Genomic DNA, 23,085 nt, shown 5'->3' with positions numbered 1-23,085 from the left:
TACCTCTCTATTCTTTAGGACAGATTCCATTGTTTCTAGACATCTTCAATTCTGAAGATCTCTAGACTCCATGATGTCTACTAGAAGCTTATTATCATGTCTCTTAATTGCCATTTATTATCTTTGAAGGTCTATTTTCCCCTGCTTTTGACTTACTTCAGTTATACACCTGTACAAATATATCTTTAACACCAAATTTAGACTTCACATTCTTGCTAATTTGCACAAACTTTACTTATTTCCCAATTCTTCTGCAACTATCAGGGTTACACAGGTAGACCTCAATTTACAGCAATAATGGAGACTGCGCATCATGGTCATAACTCTACTTAAAAACTTTTGTACATAGTAGCCATGCAGTTTCTCGTCTTTTCTGATTCTCCTCCAAATCTTTCATGGCTCCATGGTTTCTTTGAAACACTAGTTGCACCGCTGGAGATACTGGTGAGGCCAGAGTCAACAGGGTCACTGGAAATACTACATTTGCAAGGTGCACCTATTAAGTATTATTACTGTCATATTATGCACTTCAGTCTCTATTCCATCTTGACACCATAGCATAGCATCCATTGCTCCTTGTTGTGTTGTCATTCCTGTTTGGGTATCAGTTGCCACCTGATAAGTCTGAAAAGATTAATGCCAAGGGCAAATGGCAGATTCACATGAGAAGAGTTCAATAAGCTGTTTTGTTATTCAAGCTTATAGACAAGTGGTTGTCAGAATGATAATTTGCACCTGGGTAAGATAAAGCTCAATGCATTCAAGGGGTGGGTGGGTCAGAATTGGTTCTCTTGTGCCAATGTAGGAATTTCAAATGAATTTCCTGTTTGATTTTTCCTCCCAAACCAGTCAGTTTCTCTCCTACAGATTTTCAGCAAAACCATATTAAAACATGGTCACATGACTGTGGGACACTGCAAATCACCATAAATGAGATCAGGTGCCAAGCATAGAAAGTGTACTTACATAACCGGGGAAGGAACAAACATCAATATTTTGAATACAATTATAAGTAACCTCCCATCCTCTCCATGTAAGTTGGAACTCTGAATGGTCACAAGCAACCTATTGTAGGTCAAGGTCTACCTATATTGGAAACATAGAATTCTATAAGTATCTCTGGACTGGCAAGATTATTTTTGTTTAGCAACTTAGTTTTATAAAAATGAGGAATCCTCACATTACAATTTGTTTACATTTTGTTACTAATGAAAGTATATACAGTAGTTTACATACAGAAAGATTTTCTACATTTTTAAAAGAAAATATATAATTGTGCACACATAACTCAAATATAGAAATTTCTGCAACAATGCTGATAGTTTTTTTTAGTTTTGAGATGTATTCTACTTTGCAAAATCAGAAATGTGAAGATTTTGATGAGTATGATATATATGTCCAACTTCTATATGTTTGGGAACTGCAGGTACAGTAATTTTGTATTAAAAAATTGGATAGACAACATAAGCTACATTTATCATCTACTTCTACATAATGCCAATTACCTTCTGAATAGCAACAATACAAAGTCTCATATGAGGATCCAAATGTAAAATCATGATGCAAGAAATCTATATGTGATTATTGCACGCAGTGCCTCCTAGGAAGATACTCTTGGTTTTTTTGGAAATGTCTAAGTCATTCACAGAAAGTGCATAAAATTATTAATGTTGCCTGAGATTTGCTTTGACAACTGTTCTATATCTTCTTAGTCACCTACATCATGGTTCACAGCTCCTTTTTTTTCTTCATCATTTAATTTCTGTCTATTTTGGGGGACCATGATGCAATATAAAAGCTGATACATCTTCAAAATTGGTACAGTTCCCACAATTTTAGTTCTCGTTTGATCCTTGAGTGTCACATTTTCTAATGCGCATGAAAAAGGGAACTAGAGAAGGGGAAAGACCTAGAAAATCTACCATTATGTGTATAAGGATTGCTTAGATGCCGAATGGAGCAAGTTCACATCGTTTCAGCACTAATTTGATTATGTATTAACAGGCAGCTAAGGTGTGTGTATACGTTAGCTGAATGAGTTTATTGCATTTGTCTGCTTTTTATTTTTAGTTATTGATAAACTTTAAGCTTTAGAGACACAATTTCTGATTAACAAGATATTTCCTCTGGAAATCATATTTTGAAAGATGTTAATCTCACATCAGAAGGTCAATCTTTCAGGCTTAGCAACAACACCTTTTCTTTGATGCACACTTAATAATAAGAAAAGATAAGAGCAGAACAATGGCTGTCATTACATCCATAAGAAAATTTAAATAAATATATCAATGTTACTATTGTGAGATAGAGATTTGTTCCTCTTTTTTTTCCCCCTTGACAGGGATCTTACGTAATAATTGTCTTGGCTCCAGTCATCATCTTTACTGGCTCCTCAGTCATTAAGTAAAGCAGTTATTAAATGAAATCACAACTGTGGTTATGGTTTCCAACCATGTGATCTTAATTTAGCTTCCCTCTGCTTTACAGACCTGCAAAGGTTGTTAATGTGAAGATTTGTTGTAAAGTCACATTATCACCATCATAACTGTGAACAGTCACTAACTGAAGCAGTTGCTCAGCAAGTTCTACCTTTACCTTATCAAGTTTTAAACTGATCAACTGGACAGGTCCCACAGGATTTGTAAAAAATATAAGTCCTTCTCAAATATAGCTCCTTAATCCAAGCTCACTTTCAAAAAAGCCCAGAAGAAATTAATGGATATATGTAATGACTGACATTTGAAACCAAAGGTTATGAAGGAGTTATTCATGAATTCTGAATGGAAATGAAGAATTAATACCCTCCGATTCACCAAGTCTGGTAAACTAAGCAATGAGGTGAGATATTTTGCATTTGGAAACATAAGAAATGTATTTTACTATGGAATGTTCCTGTTCAGGAGTCCACACAGTCCTTTCAGAGTCATATGACTTCTATGGTTTTTAAATGTATTTCATACTTCAAGAACAATTAGATTGTATGCAACTGTTGAAAAATGGTAATTCTTCTGACCCAGATTGCTTTTCAATAGAATGGTGAATGGCATTTGCAGGCATATTGGATCCTATATTTTGGAATTACATAAAGACTTTTAAGACTGGTAAATTTCCACCTTCATTTTATGAGACATAGAACTGGTAAAGATAATAAATTTTGTGCTAGGTGTAAGCCTATCTCATTAATTAATGTCGCCACTAAAATCTTTATGACAATGTGGTTGCAGAAGGTCTTATCATGTATAAAATACAGTTCCCACTCAGGCATCAGATAATTTACAATTATTAATTGATATACTGGTCATAGCTAATGACAGAATGAAGTCTGTGGACTAAAATTTATTATTTGCAATCTGGAATCAGAGTTATGACAAAACAAATGATTTCTGATTTTTTTGAGTTACCACATGACATTGCAGATTCTTTGGGGTTACAATGTAGCTTTCAGCAGGGCTAGGTATTTTTACCCTTGCTATTAAGGTATTATTTTGTTAAAATATAGTTATACATTATTTTTGTAGTTTGTATTTATCAATTTTGGATTAGTGTTCTTCCTCTCTGCCTAATTTTAAGAATAATAGAGTTATTTAACAGAATAACAGAGTTGGAAGGGACCTTGAAGGTCCTCTAGTCCAACCACTACACAAGCAGGAGACCCTATGCCATTTCAAACAAGTGGCCATCCAGTTTCTTCTTAAAAGCATCCAGCATTGGAGCATCCAAAATTATTCTGACTGTTGGGAAATTTCTCTTTAGTTCTAGGTTGCTTGATTAGTTTCTTAGATGAGAAGCAAAATGTTTTCAAGGAAAAACAAAATCCAGTTATGTTTTGAAAGAGCACTTAAGGGATTTCCATCAAATAAATGTTACCTTAAGATTGATAGGTCACTTAGGAAATTTATCTTGGACAGAGGACCATTAAGGTTTTCCTTGCTAAATTAAGACTACAATTTGAGGAAGGTGGCTTTAATTTATATGATTCACAAAAATATTATTGGTTTAATCATTCATTAGACACCAGCATATGAAATATTACTCTTTCTGATTATGTAGGAAAGTTATTGACTATTTCCCTTATAGTTATGCCATGTTCTTGAAACAATATATAATATTTTTTTGGGGGGGGAATCAAGCAATGAGAAATATTTGAGCCATAGATTGGTTCTGATATTGACTCATGAATATATTACTACTTGGGGAAAAATACACTTTGAAAATAGATAGTAAATTTATATTGGAAAATTTGAGCAAATCTGGGATTATGTTTTAAAACAACTGTTATGTAAATACTGAAGAATGAATGTTCCAATATCTCAGTCATAGAACGATAGAACAATATATATACACACACAAGCACACATATTATTCTATCTGTAGATAGATAGATAGATAGATAGATAGATAGATAGATAGATAGATAGATAGATAGATAGATAGAACAATATGTGTGTTTGTGTGTATGTTTGTATTGTTCTATCATTCTATGATTGAGATATTGGAACATTCATTCTTCAGTATTTGTATACAAGTTGTCTTTAAAATCCCAGATTTGCTCAAACTTTCCAATATAAATTTTATGTATAAAATAAATCTACATTTTTATTCTGAAATTTAGCTATGTTTCAATTATCCATGGCATAGAAAGAGCAATTTGAAATATGATCAAGGCTTCCTCCCTTCCAAAGTTCACATAATTTCTTGATAATTTTTTAAATAAGAGAATGTAATTCTCTCTTTCCTACTCAAAAGGAAAGGAAGAAAAATCCATTTGCCTCAATATGTATTCTGTTCAGATGAAAGTTTTCCAAATTCATGTAAATAGTATATCTGCTTTGGATGTTTGGCATCTAGAGGTATGGGATATAATCAACAACGTGTATTAAATCAACACACAAATCATAACATAGAACTAAGAAATGTAGTTTTTAACAGAAGAAGCTGACTTTATGCTACATTTTTACAATAGCACTTATTTGTGTTCACTGCTGACCAGTGAGCTATTCAGGAATACACTTACCAGGTTATTTTATTTTTGAATACACAGTGCCGTAAATATTATCAAATATTATCAAGAAGCCTTGCAAACAAAATGCATGAATTCCTCATCTTATTAGGCATGACCACATTCGACATTATATTTGTCTGTGAGACATGGTTAAGTGCATCTTTTCCAGACTCCATTACTACAGTCAGCAAATATCACGTTTATCGGTCAGATCATAAAATCTGTAGAGGAAGTGGAGTTGCTATCTTCTACAAAAAAATCCCTAAAACTAAAAAAGCTCCAAATTACACAGGAACTTGCTCTCCAGAGACCATCGTCTATGAACTGTCCTCAAATGACACAAACCACTTCTTACTATGCTACAGAGCCCTGGATTATGACATGTTCATGCAAACAAGGTAACTTCACTGTTAATGTGGGCTGCCTCTTGCCCTCACCCTCTTATTTTCCTTGGTGACTGTCATGCCCCTGGTGGAGTCTGACTCTGAGGAAGAGGAGGAACAGCCAACAGGGAGTGGGAGTGTGGCTCCAGAGGTGGTGGAGGAGGCTGGGGAAGGGCAGAGGCCAGCTGAGCAGTCAGAGGAGGATCCAGGCCCATCCCCTATCCATCCTAGGTCACGCAGGGAGGAGAGGGTCAGGGAAAAGCAAGGTCTACTCAAGAGGAGATTACCATGATCCTCCTCAAGGCTTGCAGGTGGGAGCTATGTATATAAGTTTGCAACTGCACAGTTAGAATTGCTGAAGTCAATTAGTGTTTACCTTGAAAGAGGCTTATCTTTGCTGGCGTTCTTCCCATGGACTTTTCTCGGTTATTTTCCTGGAGTTTATAATTAGTTATCTTGGCTTGCTTCAGAACTCTCATCAATGCGGTTTGTTTTGGATTTCTGTTTGCCTCATTATTTACTTTTGTGACTTTAAACTGTGCCTAATAAAACAGTGAAGTTAAGTTGAAGGCTTTACCGGACTTTAATATATGTTTTGGGTTTTGGGTTATTTTGATAGACTACGGGTCATCATAGTGACTTCAATCTACCTCTTATAAATTGGACACTAAATGAATGTACATCCGAACTCATACATGCAAACCCTGTACAATGCTGTTACTACACTGGGACTGGATCAATTAGTAACTAACAACTCTAGTTGTTAGACTCAATAACTGCCTCAACCTTATCTTCTGCAAAAGCTCAAACTCAATATATGGCCTACAAATAAAAGAACCGTTTTCAAACAGTGACCACAGTATGATAGACTTTTGTCTCAATTTACGCCCTCACAAAGAAGATCATAATGATGGATCCCCAAAATACAACTTCAAAAAAGCTAACTATGATCTCATAGATGCTGACCTATCATCTCTTGATTGGCACATTCTGTTCTCTAGCTGTAATACTACAGAAGACCATTATAATGCATTCTTGTTTTAACTTGAAAGAGTCATTTAATTATATGTACCATTAGTAATCCCCCAAAAAAACAAATTACCCATAACAATAAGGAAACTTCAATAAAAAAGATTGCTATGGCATAAAAATAAAACTAGCTACATAGCAAACTTCAAAAACCAATACAACACCCTATGCCGACAGATAAAGGCAGAATGCACAAATTACCACTGCAAGCAAGAGGAAAACCTCCTATGTATAAAATCCACCTGTACCTTCTGCAATTTTGTTAACACCAAACTTAAAGAATCAAGAACCATCCCACCCCTAAAAGGACCAAATGGGAAAGACTGCAACAATGAAGCTGTTAAGGCCAATCTCTTCAACACATTCTTCAGTTCTGTCTTTGTAAACAGCAATGGTTCATGCCCCACATTTCCTAGTCGTACCGCAACCAACTGTTATGACCTACTACATATTGACTTACAGAAGATAACATAGAAAAGGCACTACGAAACCTAAAACCATCCCTATAGGCCCCAATGGATTATGTGCATACTTCTTAAAAAAGCTCTCCTCTGCCATAGCAGAACCCTTCAGCATTTTACCTATGGTCCTTAGCTACGGTCATCCCTGTCTTCAAAAAAGGTGACCTCAGCCTGGTTGAAAACTACAGACCAATCTCACTGTGTTGTGTCATGTGCAAAGTCATGGAATCAATCATTAACCAATTCATCACTCTCCACTTAGAGTCAAACAACCTACTCTCCCAAAAACAATTTGGTTTCAGGAAAAAATTATCCTGCAATCTACAATTCCTACACTGCAAATCCCTCCATAATTACTGTGTTCCTGTGAAACAGGCAACAAATAGTAAAAATAGGGAGTGCTATATCAAACCCTGCTCCAGTTAACAACGGTGTCCCCTAAGGCAACGTTCTAGGACCCACACTCTTTATATTCTATATAAATGACCTTTGCGATCACCTTATAAGCAACTGAATCCTCTTTGTGGGTGAAGTAAAACTATTCAACATCACTGACAATGCTTCTATCCTTCAAAGCGACTTTGATTATGTGTCTGAATGGTCAAACGTCTGACAACTCCAAATCTCGACCAACAAATGCTCTGTCCTACACATTGGTAAAAAAAAATCAGTACACCAAATACAAACTAGGTGGATATGACCTCGTTGATGATCCTCACTCTGTCAAGGACCTTGGAGTTCTCATATCAAATGACCTAAGTGCCAGAGCTCACTGTAACAGCTTTGCCAAAAATGCATTAAGAGTTGTAAATCTAATCTTATGAAGCTTCTCCTCTGGAAATATCGAAATGCTAACTAGAGCATACAAAACTTTTGCCAGACCAATACTTGAATACAGCTCATCAGTCTGGAATCCGCACTGCATATCAGTCATTAATACAATCGAGCAAGTCCAGAAGTATTTCATGTGATGAGTACTACACTCCTCTGCTCGCAACAGAATACCCTATATCACCAGGCTTGAGATTTAGGGCTTGGGCAACCTTGAAATACACCATCTATGGTTCTTCCTGAGGTTGAGAAAGAAGAAAGTTACCTGAGGTAGAGCATGAGCTCATGGTCTCCAGATTTCTAGCCTGGTGCCTTATCCACAACACCAAACTGCCTCCATATGTGCATTTTTAAAGATTATAATATAAACTCACTAGTCACTGATAATTGATAATTATTGTTCATTTTTTCTTTTTTCTTTTAAAAAAAATAGTAATTAGAGAAACATTTAGAAAGTAAAGGATTATAAAAAAACATTAAGACAGCCCCTCTCATTCCCACTCCCATGCTTTCCAGCAGGGTGTCCTTTGGTCATCACACACTCTCAGTCCAACCGACTTCACAGAGTTGTTGTTGTGGGGCAAATAGGAAGAGGAACGTGTGTTGGATATGTTTTTCGCCTTGAATAATTTGTAAAAATAATAATAAAGGTGGGATATAAATACATGTTCTGAATTTATTTAAACATTAATTATTATTAATTAAAATGTAATTTTTATAAAGTTAATAATGATCATAGCTGTTGCATGGCCTGAAACTCAACTGGTATTAATTAAACTTTTGGGGGGAGGAAAGATGGAAGTGCTCCTTTGTGCACCATAGAGTCTGGGGTGATGGCCAGCCTTCTCTAGTTGGGTCTAATTCAGAACAACTCAGTTCCACCTGCAAGACTAGGAAAGGATCACCTCTCTGCTTTTCCAGATAAAAGGTAGCTCTACCAAAGCCTACCAATGACCTTACTGCTGCAGTTAAAACCAAGGCAGCACTACTTGTGAGTTGCAACTTGTTGTTCTACAGTTGTTATGGCGTCTACATTATTATTTTGTGATAACAATTTGGTGTATGCTCAACTTTTACCATGTGTGTGGGTTTCATGAGTAGTGTGTATACACATGTGGAGAGAGAGAGAGAGAGAGAGAGAGAGAGAGAGAGGGAGGGAGGGAGAGAGATTAGACAGAACCACCAGACTTGAAATTTTGGCCTTGGACAACCTAGAACTACACCACATACCATTGGACCTAAGCGTAGCACACAAAATTATTTGCTACAATGTACTACCAGTCAATAACTTCTTCAGCTTCAACCACCACAACACAAGAGCACATAACAGATACAATCTCAATGTAAACTGCTCCAAACTTGATTGCAGTAAGTACAACTTCAGCAACAGAGTGGTCAATACCTGGAATGCACTACCTGACTCTGTTGTTACATCCTCTAATCCCCACTCCTTTAACCTCAAACTAACCACTATTGACCTCACCCCATTCCTAAGAGATCTGTAAGGGGCATGCATAAGTGCACCAAACGGTAGGTCCCTGTCCCTTGTCCCCATTTATTCGTACCTATTTCCTGTATTCTTACTCATGTTTATACTTATATCTATTACCTTGTAAGTGATTGACAAATCAAATAAATAAATAAAATAAACATTCTGGATTATGAATGTTGTTAATTCTATGAAACTACATTAAACTAAATGTCCAAATAACTATTAAAAGTTATTTTGATTATTTAATACTGTGGTATAATTGCTTTACAAATATATTATCTCTGGAAGATTCCTGTTCACTCATTCAGTTTTGTTTTCTTTTTCTCACAACCATTTACTATATTTTAGAAATTTGTTGTTGCATGATTGGTGATGGAAAATTGAATATTTATTTGTAAGTGAAATCAAATTATAAAAGCAGAAGCTGTTATAGTATTAACTTCTAGGTGCCTGTCTTAAAATAGAATCTCAGATTTTACCTATTTTTTTCTTTCATTTGCTAATTATAAAATATTTTTACATTTTTAAGTATTTTATGTTTTTACTGCTTTTATACTGTTCCATATTTTTTTACTCAAAAAACTTTGAGAAAAAATTGAAAATCTGTGTGAATGTGAGTTTTGATTAGAAAGAGGATTTGATCAATATCTTGAATCAAATTAGACCTCCTTCTGATTTGAATGATTTGCTGCTACAAAAATATTTTGGGAGGAAACTCATTTAAAATTCTGAATAAAATGAGATTTGATAATTCAGTGTTAACGTTTTTTTAAAAAAGCATGGAATTCATTTGAATTGGAAATTTTTTTTTACAAAGGAATAATTTAATTAAACCACTGAATTATGTATAATTTTATCTAATTATATATAAACCTACCTTCTATATTTTATCTTAGTTAATAGTGGGTATTTAGGGAGGAATACATTATGAATATCAGGGATGTATGCCAAAAGTATAAACAATACATCCAGTAGGCTGGATATAAACTTTTATTGCCCAGCCACAGCAGGCAAGCAAGTAGCAGAGACATGAAAAAATGCTGGAAATAAGTTTCCATTTAGAGACAATGGCATATTCTAGAGGAGAAAGGAAACTACTCTTGTATTTTTAGGGAAAAAATCATATGGACAGACAATATAAAGGGATTTAGTGCCAGACTATGAACCCCTCAGACTAAATCACACTCAAAATGCGACTAAGAAAGAATAAAGGATTTTACAGAGTACTAATATTATTATATGACACGACAAGATTAAACTTTTCAGAATATCTGTTTTCTGCTGCTGCCGTGTAGTAAACAAAAGTCTGAAGCTACAAGGCTTGATATTTCTTCCGGCAATCTTAATTCCAACTTGTGTAATATCAAACATAAGCACCAGCTCATGGCACAAAACTAACCTATATATACTAGGCATGCACACCCCCAACTTCCTCAATTCCAACTACAGCTGGCCTTAAATGCAAGCTACTCAATGCATACCTGAATTTCTCCTCTTACTAAATACGGCTAAATTTGACATCATATTTGTCTGGGAAACATGGCTCAATGCATCTCTCCCTGACTCCATTACTACAGTAAGAGACTATCAAGTTTACCGATCAGGTCATGAAATCCGTAGAGGAGGAGGTGTTGCTATCTTCTATAAAAAGTCCTTACATCTAAAAAACATCCAAGTTACACAGGAGCTTGCTCTTCCTGAGACCATCATCTATGAACTGTCCTTAAATATCACATTTTGGTTCTTACTATGTTACATAGCCCCTGATTATGACATCAAACATGCAAACAAGCTAAATACACTACTAACATGGGCAGCCTCCTGCCCACACGCTTTTAACTTTCTTGGTGACATCAATCTACCTCATATTAACTGGACCCTTAACGAATGTACAACTGAACCCACACATGCAACCTTCTACAATGCTGTAACAAATCTGGGACTAGAACAACCACTAACCAACAATACTAGACTTAATAACTACCTTGATCTCATCTTGTGCAATAGTTTGAATTCAATTTACAGAATACAAATTAAAGAACCCTTTTCCAACAGTGACCACAACATGATTGACTTTTGTCTCAACATATGTCCACACAAAAATCATCACGATGGAATCCCCAATTTAACTTCAAAAAAGGCAACTATGATCTTATAAACAACGATCTCTCATCCCTTGATTGGTAACTTCTATTCACTGGATGTAATACTGTTGAAGACCATTACAACATATTTTTACTTGAAGTCAAAAGACTCATCAAACTATATGTACCAATAACAACTCCAAAAAACAGAAAAAAACAACAACAAATTACCCATAACAATAAGGAAACTTCAATCCAAAAAGAAATCACTTTGGCAAAAACAAATTTGGTCACGTTGCCAACTTCAAAAGTCGATACAAAAATTTATGCCACCAGATAAAGACTGAATGCACCAATATCACATTAAACAAGAGGAAAACCTTCTGTGCATCAATTCCACCCGCACTTTCTACAATTTTGTAAACAACAAACTAAAAGACTCAAGGTCCATCCCACCTCTGAAAGGACCAAATGGTAAAGACTGCAACGATGACACCATTAAAGCCAACCTCTTTAACACATTCTTTGGCTCAGTATTTGTAAACAGTAATGGATCATGCCCAGTATTTCCTAGTCGAACCACAGACGACTACAATGATCCAATACATATTGATTTCATAGAAGACAACATTGAAAAAGCACCACACTATCTAAAACCATTTCTATCTATGGACAGGACAGAATATGTGCCTACTTCTTAAAAAGCTATCTACTGCCATAGCCGAACCTCTAAGCATAATTTTGAAAAATCTTTCAGGACTAGCTCCTTGCCAAAACTATGGTCACAAGCCATGGTCATCCCCATCTTCAAAAAGGGAGACCCCAGCCTAGTTGAAAATTACAGACCAATCTCTTTATGCTGCGTCACCTGTAAAGTCATGGAATCAATTATTAACCAATCCATGATCCTCCACTTAGAGACAAACAACCTACTCTCTAATAAACAATTTGGTGTCAGAAAAAAAACTATCCTGTAATCTGCAACTCTTCCACTGCAGTAACATATGGACTACACAACTCGATCAGGGCAAAGCAATAGACGCAATCTACATAGACTTCTGTAAAGCCTTTTCTCTGGTAATATTACACTACTAACTAGAGCATACAAAACATTTGCTAGACCAATACTTGTATACAGCTCATCAGTCTGGAACCCGCATTATGTATCTGATATTAACACAGTTGAAAAAGTCCAGAAATATTTCACAAGAAGAGTTCTCCACTCCTGTACTCGTTCTACTCGTTGCAGAATATCTTATGCCACCAGACTTGAAATTCTAGACATAGAAAATCTAGAACTATGCTGCTTTCAGTCTGATCTAAGTATAGTATATAAAATTATACATTGCAATGTCCTACCTGTCAATGAATACTTCAGCTTCAACCATAACAATACAAGAGCAAAAATAGATACAAACCCAAGGTTAATTGCACCAAATTTGATTGCAGGAAATACGACTTCAGCAACAGAGTGGTCAATGTCTGGAATACTCTACCTGACTCTTTGGTTTCTTCCCCAAGCCCCAAAAACTTTAACCTTAGACTGTCTACTATTGACCTCACCCCTTTCCTAAGAGGTCTGTAGGGGGCATGCATAAGCGCACCAACATGCCTACCATCCCTGTCCTTTTGTTTCTTTTATGTGTATCCATGTATTCATAACTATGTTTTTACTTATACCTATTATCTTGTAAGCAATTGACAAACCAAACCAAATAAATAAATAAATAAAATATGAGATGTGTTTGTGCTTTGAACAAAATATTTTATTAATCCACTGATGTCAATTGATTAGAAAAAAGAGTCTCTGTATTAGGTGTATGGTAACATTATTTCCCAAGTTTTTGGCAAGACTGAATACTATATCACATCTTCATCAAAGTTATACAAGAATATTTGCTGCATTAGATGAAATAATCCTGTTTATAGTCAGTAGGTCTGCTCAGAGCTTTGAAACTTTTCAATTTGAGAGTGCATCAGTTGAATATTTCTAATGAATCAGATTTGTGAACTGAAGCAGAGGCCTCAAAGAGAGAGTTGGATCCCTTTGAAACTTGGTGGCTTTTCTATTTTTTCTGGTATTTTATGATTTCAGTTCTGTATATGAGTAATGATGGAGTAACTGAATATTATGACAGTATCTCTAACATTGATAGTGAACACTGGGAAACAACCTAAACTTCCCTACAAGAACAGTTCATAAAGAAAAGCAAGTGGAAGATAAATGGTTTTGTTTTTAAACTGAAAAGATGTGTTGCTCCATGTAACATTCCTAATATAGGATATAATAATAGGATATAATAAATAATGAAGTAAATAAAACACAATTAGATTCATAAATAATTTGAGACTAAATGTTAATACTAAAAGACATAATCAATTAAAAAGCCCTAGAAATCAAAGGGCCTCACTCACCCTGTTTATCACCCTGATTTCAGTATTCAGTAAAATTATTCTTATCATCAATATTGCCATTTACTACCTTTCCTTCCTTCTGTTAGGAATTAACAACCAAGCTTGGGGGAAAAGAAGGGACAATTTAAGCCTAGTTTCTAAATGCTGTTGGACTGCATCAATTATCATTCCTGTTAACAATTTGGAAGTTCTTGGTAAGTAGGTGATATTTTTTGATCAAGTATTCTGTGATCTTTCTGTTCTTCAGGTTCTTCTTTTTACCATCTGTTCTAATTTGCTTGCTTCTGATCTTTGCACATCAATTTTATTTTCCAACTTTATTTTCTAGCAATTTGGTGATGAAATTATTGGCTTTATTGTTGGTTAGTTTTGCATCCAAAGTATTAGTTATAACTGCAGCTGTATTATTTATTTATTTATTTATTTATTTATTTATTTATTTATTTATTTATTTATTTATTTATTTATTTATTTATTTATTTATTTGTTTGTTTATTTATTTATTTATTTAGTTAAGGAATTATAAGATAACAGGTATAAGTATAAACATAGTTATGGATACATGAAATGGATACACATAAGAAAAATAAAAGAAATAAAAATAAAAAAGAAACAATAGGACAGGGGTGGTAGGCACATTGGTGCGCTTATGCACGCCCCCTACAGACCTCTTAGGAAAGGGGTGAGGTTAATAGTAGACAGTCTAAGGTTAAAGTTTTTGGGGTTTGGGGAAGAAACCACAAAGTCAGGTAGAGTATTCCAGACATTGACCACCCTGTTGCTGAAGTCGTATTTCCTGCAATCAAGTTTGGTGCGGTTTACCTTGAGTTAGTATCTATTGTGTGCTCTTGTATTTTGATGGTTGAAGTTGAAGTATTCATTGACAGGTAGGACATTGCAATGTATTATTTTATATACTATACTTAGATCGGACTGAAGGCGGTGTAGTTCTAGGTTTTCTAGGTCTAGAATTTCAAATCTGGTGGCATAAGGTATTCTGCAACGAGTAGAGGAGTGTTTATTAGAGAGTAGGTTGTTTGTCTGTAAGACGAGGATAATGGATTGGATAATAATTGATTCCATGACTTTACAGGTCATGGAATTTTCAACTAGGCTGGGGTCTCCTTTTTTGAAAATGGGGATGACTGTGGCTTGTGACCATAGTTTTGGCAAGGAGCTGGTACTGAAAGATTTTTCAAAGATTATGCTTAGAGGTTCGGCTATGGCAGTGGATAGCTTTTTTAAGAAGTAGGCACATATTCTGTCCGGTCCAATAGATAGAGATGGTTTTAGATTGCATAGTGATTTTTCAACATTGTCTACTGTAAAATCGATATGTATTAGATCATTGTAGTTGTTTGTGGTTCAATAGGAAATACTGGGCATGATCCATTGCTGTTTACAAATACTGAGCCAAAGAATGTGTTAAAGAGGTTGGCTTTAATAGTGTCGTTGTTGCAGTCTTTACCATCAGGTCCTTTCAGGGGTGGGATGGACCTTGAGTCTTTTAATTTGTTGTTTACAAAATTGTAGAAAGCGCCAGTGGAATTGGTGCGTAGGTTTTCCTCTTGTTTAATGTGATAATTGGTGCATTCAGTCTTTATCTGGTGGTATAAATTTTTGTATCGTCTTTTGAAGTTTTATATATATACAGTATATATATACAGTATATATATACAGTATATATATGGCCTTCAGCTTTGTTCGGGTATTTTCCCACGTCATAGTAGTGGTGCTTTTAAAGTTGTAGCAACGTTTCAGCAGAATCTCATCTGCCATCATCAGGCTTCTGTATTGTGTCCGTCTGTGAGTCAGACTTTTACAGTCTGTAAAAGTACGGTGCAGTACGGTGAGTCGGTGAGATTCATCCCATCCTTGCAGGGCGGTGATCACTGGGAGCTGTGAATCTGTCTTCAGTAGTTTGCAGCCAGGGTGTGAAACAGACTGCTTTCCCCCTGCCGCCCCCACTTCCCTCTTCCCTCTTTTCTCTTCACCAAATTGCTAATCCGGACTCCATCTTTAAAAGGACAGTAACTTTGGACTTCCAATAAGTAGGGAAGTACTGTTATAAGTGAACTCCTGTGAAGATTGGAAGCAATTTTATTCCCTGTGATAGAAGCAGAAGTATATTGAAGCCAGGAGTAATAGAAGCAGAAGTATATTGAAGCCAGGAGTGAATGCTCAATACAAATCTGAGTCTACACAGTAAAAATATAAACTGTTCGAATTGCCAGTGCAAGACGTGCCTCTTTCTCTTAAAAGCAACAAACTTTGAAAGTGTATTTAGTTAACCAGGAGGGGCCCAGAAATCTCATTCATCAAGGGAAAACATACGCCCACACAAAAATCACCACAATGATGTAATCCCCAATTGTAACTTCAAAAAAGGCAACTATGATCTTATAGACAACGATCTCTCATCCCTTGATTGGCAATCTCTATTCACTGGATGCAATACTGTTGAAGACCATTACAACATATTTTTACTTGAAGTCAAAAGAGTCATCAAACTATATGTACCAACAACAACTCCCAAAACAAAACAAAAAAGCAGATTACCCATAACAATAAGGAAACTTCAATCCAAAAAGAGATCACTCTGGCGGAAAAATAAATCTGGTCACGTTGCCAATTTCAAAAGCCGATACAAAAATTTATGCCACCAGATAAAGACCGAATGCACCAATTATCACATTAAACAAGAGGAAAACCTTCTAAGCACCAATTCCACCCGTGCTTTTTTACAATTTTGTAAACAACAAACTAAAAGACTCAAGGTCCATCCCACCCTTGATAGGACCTGATGGTAAAGACTGCAACGACGACACCATTAAAGCCAACCTCTTTAACACATTCTTCGGCTCAGTATTTGTAAACAGCAATGGATCATGCCCAGTATTTCCTAGCCGTACCACAGATAACAACAATGATCTAATACATATTGGTTTTACAGAAGACAATGTTGAAAAAGCACTACGCAATCTAAAACCATCTCTATCTATTGGACCGGATGGAATATGTGCCTACTTCTTAAAAAAGCTATCCACTGCCATAGCCAAACCTCTAAGCATAATCTTTGAAAAATCTTTCAGGACCAGCTCCTTGCCTAACCTATGGTCACAAGCCACAGTCATCCCCATCTTCAAAAAGGGAGACCCAAGCCTAGTTGAAAATTACAGACCAATCTCCTTATGCTGCGTCACCTGTAAAGTCATGGAATCAATTATTAACCAATCCATCATCCTCCACTTAGAGACAAACAACCTACTCTCCAATAAACAATTTGGTTTCAGAAAAAAACTTTCCTGTAATCTGCAACTCTTACACTACAAAAACATATGGACAACACAACTCGACCAGGGCAAAGCAATAGACGCAATCTACATAGACTTCTGTAAAGCCTTCGATTCAGTGGTACACGACAAACTACTCCTAAAAAATAAAATCCTATGGTATCTCTGGACAACTGAATAACTGGATAGAAGCATTCCTGGCAAACAGACAACAAATGGTCAAAATTGGGAGGGTCATATCAAACTCTGTACCTGTCAATAGTGGTGTCCCCCAAGGCAGTGTTCTAGGACCAACTCTCTTCATACTCTACATAAATGACCTCTGCGATCATATTAAGAGCAATTGCGTTCTTTTCGCTGATGATGTAAAGCTGTTCAATACCACAGACAATACTGCTACCCTACAAAAAGATCTCGACTATGTATCAGAATGGTCAAACAAATGGCAACTTCAAATCTCAACAAATAAATGCTCTGTTTTACATATTGGCAAAAAAAATCAGAAAATAAAATACAAGCTGAATAGTCAAGATCTTGTTGATGACCCAAGCTCTGTAAAGGACCTTGGAATACTCACCTCTAATGATCTAAGTGCTAGAGCCCACTGCAACTACATAGCCAAAAAGGCATTAAGAGTTGTTAACCTAATCCTACGTAGCTTTTTCTCTGGTAATATCACACTACTAACCAGAGCATACAAAACATTTGCTAGACCAATACTCGAATACAGTTCATCAGTCTGGAACCCACATTACGTATCTGATATTAGCACAATTGAGAAAGTTCAGAAATATTTCACAAGAAGAGTTCTCCACTCCTCCACTCGCTGTAGAATACCTTATGCCACTAGACTTGAAATTCTAGAACTAGAAAACCTTGAATTACGCCGTCTTCGGTCTGATTTAAGCATGGTATATAAAATCATACATTGCAATGTCCTACCTGTCAATGAATACTTCAGCTTCAACCATAACAACACAAGAGCACACAATAGATACAAACTCAATGTTAACCGCACCAAACTTGATTGCAGGAAATATGACTTCAGCAATAGAGTGGTCAATGTCTGGAATACTAAACCCGACTCTGTAGTTTCTTCCCCAAACCCCAAAAACTTTAACCTTAGACTGTCTACTATTGACCTCACCCCTTTCCTAAGAGGTCTGTAGGGGGCGTGCATAAGCGCACCAACGTGCCTACTGTCCCTGTCCTATTGTTTCTCTTATTCTTCTTTTATTTTTCTTATATGTACCCATTTCATGTATTCACAACTATGTATACACTTATACTTATTATCTTGTAAACAATTGGCAAATCAAATAAATAAATAAATAAAATAAATATGTGTGTGTGTGTGTGTGTGTGTGTGTGTGTATTTAAACATAAACATAAACATATACATATACATATACATCATCTACATCTACATCTACATCTACATCTACATCTACATCTACATACATACATACATACATACATACATACATACATACATACATATATATATATATATATATATATATATATATATATTCTCAAGTTTTTGCGGGTATTTATATGTATGGTATTCAGCTTTGTTCGGGTATTTTTCCATGTCATTATAGTCGTACTTTTAAAGTTGTAGCAATGTTTCGCAGAATCTCATCTGCCATCATCAGGCTTCTGTATTGTGTTCGACTGTGAGTCAGACTTTCACAGCCGTTTCTATTTTAAATTTGGTGCTAGCCTACTGTTGTGCCAGAATTGTTTTTTTCTTCATCCTGATTGGTTGGGAGTCTTGGTCTGTGTTTACTGGTCTTGGAGTTTGCTGTGTTCTGCTTGATTGGTGTATCTAATATCTTCTGTCTGTTTTGTAGCTTTTTTTTTTTTTTTTTGTCTTGATTGGCTGGCAATATTGTGTTTCCTGTATTGGAGGCTTTTAGTGCGGCTTGGCTCTGAGTAAATGGACGACTATCATTTATTAGGAAGCTAGGTTTCATCTGGGTACCTGGTTGGGGTGTGTTTGAACTAGAGGTATCGGGGGGGGGTCTGTTTGTGCCCAGGTGTTTGCCTGGCTTGTGGTGTGGAGATTTTTTTGTTTGTGAGTGCAGGCTCCCAAATAACTGACAGTCTGGTGGAGTCATCTCTTCTATTCATGCTTTCAGGACTTTTTTCAGTCTCTATGGCTTCTCTGATAATTCTGTAGCTGGGGTTTTCTATAGTGGCTCGGTTTTTGATGCCATTGAAGTCGATGCTATGACCTGTGGCTTTCATGTGTTGGACTAGTGAGGAAGTGTGTTCCAGCTTTTTGACTGCATTTTTGTGTTCATCCAGGCGGGTACTTATTCTTCTATTGGTCTGTCCAATGTATGTGGCAGGGCATGATGCTCAGGGAACTTCATATATGCCTTGGTTTTCCTGGTCAATTATATCTTTGGGGTTTCTTAGGATGGCTGCTATTTTTCTGTCTGTTTTGAAGGCAGTCTTGATGTGATGCCTGTGTAGTATCTTACTGATTTTGTCTGTAGTACCTCTTATGTAGGGCAGGACAGCTGTTACATAGGTTTGTTCATCTTCTAGGTCTCCATTATGTCTCAGTGTGTTTTTGTGGATCAGGCCAGTGATTTTGCTTTTGTGGAAGCCGTTGGCTGGCAGTACTTTAGTCAGGGTGCATAGTTCAGTCTTTTTGTGTGTCTTGTCTGCCAGGCGTTTGGTTCTGGCAATTAGAGTTTTGGCCATGGAGTTTATCTGTGCTGGGTGGTGGTGAGATTGGGTGTTGAGGTAGCGGTTGGTGTGTGTTTTCTTCTGGTATATGGTGCGTCCTAGTGTGCCATCTGTTTTTTTTAGATTAGTACATCTAGGAATGGTAGTTGTTTGTTTCCGTTTCCATGGTGAATTTGATGATTTCTAGGGTTTCTTTTATCGGGACTTGAGTGAAGAGTGAAACCACGTCGAAACTTACAAGCAGATCTTTTTGTTCCACGTGTAGATCTTTGATCATTTCCAAGAGGTGGTATGACTTTTGTACATATGAAGCTGCTGCTTCAGCATGGGGCTGTAGCTGCCTTGCTAGGTATTTGGCTAGGTTTTTTTAGTGGTGCTCCTCTGGAGCTGACTATGGGTCTGAGAGGTTTGCCTTCTTTGTGTATTTTTGGGAGGCCGTATAGTTTGGGGCATCTGGAAGATTTTTCTCTTGGATCTCTTTGGATCTGTTGGATCTATTTGCTCATGTGGCTGGTTATAATTTTCTTCTTGGTTATTTTTTCTAGATATGTGGTTGGGTCCATGTTTATGGGTTTGTATGTGGAGTCTTGGAGTAGGTCTGTCAATTTTGTTTCATAGTCTTTTCTATCCATTACTACTGTGGCATTACCTTTATCTGCTGGAAGTATGATTATGCTGCTGTCGTTCCTTAGAGCTTGCAGGGCTTTTAGTTCCTCTTTGCAACTGTGCAAGTTGTTTTTGGGTGGTTTGCTTGTGCATAGGATGTTAGTAACTTGGTGTTTTATTCTATCAGCTTCATCTGTATTTAATTTACCGTATATACTCGAGTATAAGTCGACCCGAATATAAGCCGAGGCACCTAATTTTATACAAAAAAACTGGAAAAACTTATTGACTCGAGTATAAGCCGAGGGTGGGAAATGCAGCAGCTACTGGTAAATTTCAAAAATAAAAATAATTAATTTGGGAAACGATCTCACTATCTCACGTCGCCTCGGGAAGGGAAAGGCAAAGCGCTTTTTGCCTTTCCCTTCCTGGCTGGGGCTGTTGGGAGTCGCTGCCGCCTGCCTTTCCCTTCCCGGCTGGGGCTGTTGGGAGTCGCTGCCGCCGGCGCGGACCCAGTCCCGCCGCCTCGGGAAGGGAAAGGCAAAGTGCTTTTGCCTTTCCCTTCCCGGATGGGGCTGTTGGGAGTCGCTGCCGCCGGCGCGGACCCAGTCCCGCCGCCTCGGGAAGGGAAAGGCAAAGTGCTTTTGCCTTTCCCTTCCCGGATGGGGCTGTTGGGAGTCGCTGCCGCCGGTGCGCGCGGACCCATTCCGCCGCCTCGGGAAGGAAAGGCAAAGTGCTTTTGCCTTTCCCTTCCCGGATGGGGCTGTTGGGAGTCGCTGCCGCCGGCGCGGACCCATTCCCGCCGCCTCGGGAAGGGAAAGGCAAAGTGCTTTTGCCTTTCCCTTCCCGGATGGGGCTGTTGGGAGTCGCTGCAGCCGGCGCGGACCCAGTCCCGCCGCCTCGGGAAGGAAAGGCAAAGTGCTTTTGCCTTTCCTTCCCGGATGGGGCTGTTGGGAGTCGCTGCCGCCGGCGCGGACCCAGTCCCGCCGCCTCGGGAAGGGAAAGGCAAAGTGCTTTTGCCTTTCCCTTCCCGGATGGGGCTGTTGGGAGTCGCTGCCGCCGGGCGGACCCAGTCCCGCCGCCTCGGGAAGGAAAGGCAGCGGTTTTGCCTTTCCCTTCCCGGATGGGGCTGTTGGGAGTCGCTGCCGCCGGGCGGCCCAGTCCCGTGTAGCCTCGGGAAGGAAAGGCCACGGCTTGGAAGGCCGCCGCTGGAGCGAAGCTGTGCGCAGCCGCTGTGTTAGCATCAGATCGGGCGTGCCGGACGGTTCCAACCGAGCCCCGAGCGTCGTCTTTGGCGCCCGCCCAGCACCGCGGAGCTCCCTGTACCGGGAGAAGGGGAAGACCCCCGGGCGGGGCAGGAGAGGCTTCTCCCACCCGCCCCTCTTTCCGCGCCCACGGTGTCCCGCAGGATGACCCCCGCCCGCAGTCGCTGCCGCTTGAAAAGAGACGGGCCGCGGGTGGGTAGAAAGGCGCCGGGCGCCCTTGGAGGAGAAGGTCCGCGTTCGCCTGTCTGCCCGCGGATGTCAGCGGAGCTTTGCCGCTGCTTCGTCCGGGGTCTCTGGGCAAACACGTCCACCCGAGCGGGGCTTGTCGCCTCCCGGCACGCAACGAGCGCTGCCCTCGGATTCCCTGTCCGGTTGCCCCCCTTTTGAGGGCGATGGCAGTAAACTGTTCCCATAGCAGCGGCTACTCCACTGACATCCGCGGGCAGACAGGCGAACGCGGACCTTCTCCTCCAAGGGCACCCGGCGCCTTTCTACCCACCCCGGCCCGTCTCTTTCAAGCGGCGGCGACTGCGGGGTGGGGTCCCTGCGGGGACACCGGTGGGCGCGGAAAGAGGGGCGGGCGGGAGAAGCTCCTCTCCTGCCCCGCCCGGGGAGGTCTTCCCTTCTCCCAGTACAGGGAGCTCGGCGGTGCTGGGCGGGCGCCAAAGACGACGCTCGGGGCTCGGTCGGAACTGTCCGGCACGCCCGATCCGATGCTAACACAGCGGCTGCGCAGCTTCGCTCCTCCAGCGGCGGCCTTCCAAGCCGTGGCCTTTCCCTTCCCGAGGCTACGCGGGACTGGGGCCGCTCCGGCAGCAGCGACTCCCAAAAGACCCATCCAGGAAGGGAAAGGCAAAAAGCGCTTTGCCTTTCCTTCCCGAGGCGGCGGGACTGGGTCCGCGCCGGCAGCAGCGACTCCCAACAGCCCCATCCGGGAAGGGAAAGGCAAAAAGCACTTTGCCTTTCCCTTCCCGAGGTGGCAGGACTGGGTCCGCGCCGGCGGCAGCGACTCCCAACAGCAACAGCCCCATCCGGGAAGGGAAAGGCAAAAAGCACTTTGCCTTTCCTTCCCGAGGCGGCGGGACTGGGTCCGCACCGGCGGCAGCGACTCCCAACAGCCCCATCCGGGAAGGGAAAGGCAAAAAGCACTTTGCCTTTCCTTCCCGAGGCGGCGGGAATGGGTCCGCGCCGGCGGCAGCGACTCCCAACAGCCCCATCCGGGAAGGGAAAGGCAAAAGCACTTTGCCTTTCCCTTCCCGAGGTGGGGGGACTGGGTCCGCGCCGGCGGCAGCGACTCCCAACTGCCCCATCCGGGAAGGGAAAGGCAAAAGCACTTTGCCTTTCCCTTCCCGAGGCGGCGGGACTGGGTCCGCGCCGGCGGCAGCGACTCCCAACAGCCCCATCTGGGAAGGGAAAGGCAAAAGCACTTTGCCTTTCCCTTCCCGAGGCGGCGGGACTGAGGTCGCGCCGGCGGCAGCGACGACTCCCAACAGCCCGGCCGGGAAGGGAAAGGCAAAAAGC

This window comes from Notechis scutatus, chromosome 5 (genome assembly GCF_049901735.1).
Source record: "Notechis scutatus isolate UNSWTSFEM ecotype Mainland chromosome 5, rNotScu1.2, whole genome shotgun sequence".
NCBI lineage: Eukaryota > Metazoa > Chordata > Lepidosauria > Squamata > Elapidae > Notechis > Notechis scutatus.
This window is presented reverse-complemented; position numbering follows the sequence as displayed.